The sequence below is a fragment of the Lolium perenne genome, chromosome 4 (assembly GCF_019359855.2).
Source record: "Lolium perenne isolate Kyuss_39 chromosome 4, Kyuss_2.0, whole genome shotgun sequence".
Taxonomy (NCBI): domain Eukaryota; kingdom Viridiplantae; phylum Streptophyta; class Magnoliopsida; order Poales; family Poaceae; genus Lolium; species Lolium perenne.
In genome coordinates this window covers 235,619,626-235,626,017 of record NC_067247.2, presented here as the reverse complement: position 1 = coordinate 235,626,017, position 6,392 = coordinate 235,619,626, and positions in this window count along the sequence as shown.

Here is a 6,392-nt window from a genome sequence, read left to right as displayed (position 1 = left end):
CAACCGAAATTAACATGACAAAGTCATTAATGCCAAACATTAGTTTCATTAACACTAGTGCTTACATGGTTCACAACATTATCACAGAAGTCTTCTAGAGAGAAGCGAACATTCCCTCACATTCATATCCCTTTCCAACAAAAGTTCTATACTTAGACAGTACAACTTTATTGGACTCAAACACCAACTTAAACTCATCTTTCATAAGGCGGGAGCCACTAACGAGATTCTTCTTGATAGAAGGGACATGCAGCACGTTCCTCAGTTGCACGATCTTTCCCGAAGTAAACTTCAGATCTACCGTGCCAACACCACGAACAGTAGCATGTAACCCATTCCCCATCATTACTGAGGAACCTCGGGCCCTGTAGTTCCTTCCTCTGTGTTACCAATGATCATGCTTACAGAATTTGAGTTCTGTCCAGCCTGACCTTTCTTTCCTTTGCGTTGTGGACAGCGATTAACCCAATGGCCTATCTTGCCACACACCCAGCAAGGATCTTTCTTCTCTGTTTTCCCCTTCTTCTTGAAGTTGGTAGTCTGGGAGACTCCCTTGTTCTTTCCCTTGGACTTGTGGGCATTTTTCTATACCATATTGGCAGCAGAACGTCCTTCAGTTCCTCCAGTGTGTTTGTCTTTTGCCCTCGCCTTCTCCTCAACATCCAGAGAGCCCATGATATTCTCAACAGAGAACTCATGCCTCTGATGTTTCAGAGAAGTGGCAAAGTTCCTTCATGAAGGGGGAAGCTTAGCGACAATGCATCCCGCGACAAACTTGTCCGGCAGCACACACTTGAGGAGCTCAAGTTCCTTTGCCATGATCTATATCTCATGAGCCTGTTCTACCACAGACCGGTTCTCAACCATTCTGTAGTCATTGAACTGCTCCATAGCATATAGTTCACCTCCGACATCGGCAGCACCAAACTTAGCGTCCAGTGCATCCCACAGTTTCTTCGCATTTCGGATGTGCAGATAAGCATCAACCAACTTGTCTCCAAGCACACTTAGGACGGCACCCACAAAGATTACAGTGGCATCCCCGAACGATTTATCCTCTTCAGGAGTAAGCGGACCTCTGGGAGTACCTTCCGCAACTCAGTGCACGCCCATAGAAGTGAGCCACAAGAGGGTCTTATTCTACCATCTCTTGAAATGAGAACCCGTAAACGGACTCGGTTTGAGCGCAGCAGCAAAACCAGACGATGAAAATTGCCTAAGCATATAAGGTTTTTGGATTGTTGGATTATTAGGCAATTTCCGTGTGAGTTTAATTACCGAAAGCAACATTACAGATGCACAAGCATACTTAAGCACACACATCAGACTAAGCACATACATCAGATCTGAACATGGAACAAGTAGCAGTGCAATGTAGGAGAGGAAAAACACGTACATCGCGACCGGGAAGGTCGCACCAGCAGCAGCACCAGCACCACCACCACCATGGGAGTTGTTGATGTCGCCCATGGTGTAGTCGGATCTGTCGATGAAGCAGTCGATCCGGCAAAGAAGAGCACGAACAGCAGCGAGCAGTCGCGCCGAGACGCTCCCCAAAAACCTTATCGTCCGTCTCCCGGTGCAGGATCTCAACGGAAGGGGTTTCGGAGGCCTGCTCTCCCGGAAGGCTGTGCACGCAGTCGCCGGGATGGGGAAGACTAGAGAGTAGCACAGCAAAAGGAACTTCACGAGAGAGATCTAAGAGCACCAAGCAAAAATTTAGGCTTCCTTGAGTGTGTCTCGAACTCGAACTCGAGTCACGAAACGCGACGTGCGTGCGTGACGTGCCGAGGCGGGGCGGGCAGAGGAGGAGGAGTGCGCGAGGGCTCCTTCCAATCTCACTCACTTGGAAGGACTAGAACAGCAACCCTTATATACCACTCCAACTCTCTCCCAACTAGCAATGTGGGACTAAACTTTGTCCCCCAAGGCTGTCCCAAGCTGCCAACGTGATGGGCCTTGAGATTTCAAGAATTGTAGACCACATGGGCTGCCTTATTGGGCTGCAACCCATCTACATTCAACATCTTATACTACCACCTTCAATAAATAAGATGTAGGCGTATTTTAAGATGAAATTTGACCAAAAGATTTGAGCAACAACATAATTGATATTCTTAGATTCTAATGATATCAATTCTATATCAAATATTTCTTGTATTTTTTGATAAAGAGCATATATTAATATCATGAAGATACCAATTACACCCTACCTCTGCAACAAAGCATTGCTCTAGCGACATTACGGATGCACACAATAAAAATTACAATAAAAGAAAAGTGTCGCTGAAGTGATCAATTCCTTGTAGCAGTAGCACTAACACCACCAAGACAACACCAAAAGTCCAGCTTCTCCAAAAGTGACCCCTCCAAGAAGGAAATAGTGCACAAGTGCCGTCATCGCCCAATCAAAGATCTTAGATTTTCACCCAAGAGAAAATTCATCGCTCGTAAAAACAATGCCTTGAACACGGTTTAGTCCCAACTAAGCCCAACTAATAAAGGCCAGATCTTGGATTTTCATCCTGAAAGGCAAGATTGTGAACTTCTCTTTCGTTGTCGCTCCCACCTACAAAGCCACCGATGCGAGTCACGAATCACCAAGCAAGATTTATACATGGATTAACTCTTGGTAAAAAATAAATCTTGAAAAACATGGATGTGTTATTCATTGAAATGGAGAGAGTTTGATGAGGAAAAACATAGTCCCTTCATACACCCTCCACACCAGTTTATTAGGTAATATTCCCTTCGAGAAAAAATTGTAACCATTAATTTACTCAACAAAATACAGGATATGTGACATAGTATAATTTTAAAGCATATATCTCGTACTTTGTTGACAAAATTAATCATTAAAGTGTGTTCTCGGAGTGAGTATTATCCTGGCATGAAGGGAGTAACAAAATATGAGATCTATGCCACAAAATTATACTATTATATATCTCATATTTTGTTATTCAAATTAATGGTCAATTTTTTTCTCTCGAAGTGTTTATTACCCTAATAAACCGGTATGGATAGAGTACTAAAGCAAGTATGACCTATTTGAAGACTACACTAAAACCCATGGTAACTAAACACCTCCTTGGTACCTGGTCAAATTTTTGTGGAATGTTTCCATTCACAATTAGTTCGTATCTTGGTTTTGTCAAAGTCAAACGTTCTGAAGTTTAAATAAATATTTAGAAAAAGTATAAACATCTATGATGTAAATTTTATATTGTTAGAATCATCATAAACTATATTTTTATATTATATTCATTTAATATTATGGTTGCTCATATTTTTTCTTACAGTTTTGGTCAAACTTAACCCTGTTTGATTTTGACTAAATCTAATGCGCAAAGCAAATAAAAACGGAGGGAGTATCAACCTATGTGATCTTTATAGAAATTATTGAATCAAAGGAAACAATATATGTATCAGGTTACCTAGGGCATGTGTGATTGGATTTTGGTTTCATGTGATTTATTTCAGTATCGAAATAAAATATGCAAGATTCTCATATAATCTCTTCACCCAAGACATGTTCTCTTGCAGTTGCACTCGAAAGAGGATTTGGTAGACTATTTAGTACACATGGGATCTAGTATATTTCCCAATAGTATACTACAAATCAACTTTCTAAGTACTCCATCTCATAAATGACGCTTTAGATTTATCTAAATTTAGATGCATCTAGAAACTAATGGTGTAAATATATTAGTGTCGAGATACATCTAAAGGTAGACAAATCTAACACATCATTTATGAAACGGGGAAAGTACTAGTATGTTTTTTGTGTGTGGATAATCTGCCTCTACCATATTTGATTGTTTTATTTATAAAACCGGCCTAAATCTCACCTTTCCTCTATATAAAAAATTCTTATCGCGCTATGTTATCTACCCTCTCACTGCTTACCCCAATTATATTCATGATTATCGTAGCAGAATGTCATGCAAGTGCAGGAATTTCTTTAACCTCTAATGTTGAAAAGACCACACAAGATATAAAATGTGTGCTATTAAGATTAAAGCACAAAAAAGTGGTTCAAACTTCATATGCACACTACCACTACTTTCACTTTCACGACATTCATAATGTGCAAATAACAGGTATATATTCGTCACTGAGCGGACAAGGTGCAGCATCAGACAAAAGGCGCTCCATCAATGGTTGTCATCGAAGGGAACCTCAAAGAATGAGTTAGTTCCTCTTGCTTGTTGAGTTGGATGAGTGACATTAGGTACGAGTTATGGGAATCTTCTTTAGTTATGTTGCTTGTGATGGTATCTGCCAATAGACTATATATACTGTCTTCGAACCCTACTTGCTGGACACTTTGTCCTGACCGGTGTACAGTTCTGCCTTTCCTAGCCACTAGATAATTTTGTTAACTGACTTGCTTTGTTGTTTTCTTGCCTTGGATCTCTCACATGGTGGAGTGAATTCGACTATGTTATGGCTTGGAATGGTGATGTGAGTAACACAAAGCACTTTTTTTGTGGAGTACTTGCTGAGCAGAATATTTTGTACGTTAGGGTCACACACTTCTATACCTAATAATAAAGGAGCTAACGTTTCCGTGGTTTCGTCCATCAATTTACGCTTTCGTCCGTCCAACTTTACGCCTTCGTGCCTGAAGTTTCCTTTGTCCGGCAAAAGAGGCCGTTTCTTTCCGTTTGTCAATATGGTAGGTCACCTACCATACTAGGTAGCCAAGCATACGTATCAAGTCTGGACAACAAGGGATCTGCTCCGAAAATGAGTCCAGGTCGATGCACGGTCGGGATGTACAGTACTACAAAATCGAGGTATCCCTCGATAAAATCAATCAGTGCGATCGTTTCTTTTCCTTGCGAATCAATGTGAGGCGGCGTATCATGTCTGGTCTTCTAGCCTAAAAAGAGTCCAGGTTGATGTATGGTTTGCCTGTAAACGTTCACATATATACTGCTCGATCGAGCTTAGAGGAAGCGATCGATCTTAACTGTTGGGTGCTCGCATGAACTAGGAGCAGATCGCGAAAACAAGGAGGCGCTACAATCAGGGGGCGTTACTAGCGAATCGGGTCTGCGGCGAAGTGAAGCGGCGCGATTCTAGAGAAACAAAGCAGAAGGGGAACGGGGATAGGAGGCAGCGCCCATGGACCACGGTATGGATCATGCGGTGGCGTAGGCATCTCCATTGCACCACCGTAACATCTGGATTGGCACCGCCGCATCATCGCCCTTTACAGGTGTTCGTGAGGCCGGTCTACGATACGGGGGTATGGACTATCTTCCGGCATCGATGTGCAATCTAAAGAAGCCACTCCATACAGCAGCCTATCGATCAGGTACCTAGGGATACTCCGCATCTCTGCACATGGATGGTGATGCACACGCCATTGCATGGAACCGACGGCACGGTGTTGCCCCTGAACCGCTGCTTCCGTTGCGGCCGTCCCCGCCCTCAACAAGCCCCGTGCTGGAGCCTGGATCGGCGACCTGAGGATGAGAGGGAGAGGCACTTTCTTGAGGAACGCCACGCGGGTTGCAACGGCTTACAGCGAGCTGCGCCGGCCAATAGAAACGGCGAGCTGCGCTGGTGGAGGATGTGCTGTGGCGGCAGCGCATGAGGACGGCGAATACTTGAAACGCAAAACGCGGGGAGGCCTGATCCGTACATCCCGTGGAATTGTTCTCTTCAGCCTGGCGGTACTGCTGCTACTACGTCCTGCTCCAGATTACTATCGCTTTACCCCCATCGCCTCGAAGAGCTTTTCGTTATTGCGGCCAAGAGATCCTCAACAGCTGTTGCGTCTCGTGGAGGGATGGGAGCTGCTAGAGGAAAAGACAAGTACTAATTTGCATCTACGGTATTGCAACTGATTGGCATTGTTACCGATTCTTGGCATCTACTCATAATTTGCTACTGATTGCTATTGCTACCGATTGTTTGCATTCGATGCGGGGTAGAAAATAAGATACTTTATATATTTCTTTGCATGTACCAACTAGAAAAAATTAGTAAGAGAGAGAAAAATTGCTGCTAATATATTTGGTACTTACTTTTGTGCTTTTGTGCTTATTATTTGATAATGATTGTTGTGTGTTTCTGTTGATTATATGTAGGTGGAAGGAGACGTTGAGGCAGTCCTGAGTCCTTCCTCTAATCTCTACGAGCACCAGTGCGTGTCTCCTTCCGTGAAGGCTTTTTTTCAATTATGGATGATTCCGAGAACTCACTCGTATAGGCAAGTGATGTCATACCATCTACAACCGAAGTCATCCGACTCACTCCCGGTTCAATATATTTTTCTTCTTTGCTGATGGGCAGCCTTGGATAGTTTAGGTTCCTCGTTATAGTATTTACAATTTTGCACCAAAGATTTCATCATGCCTTTTATTTTCTAATTTTTCTTG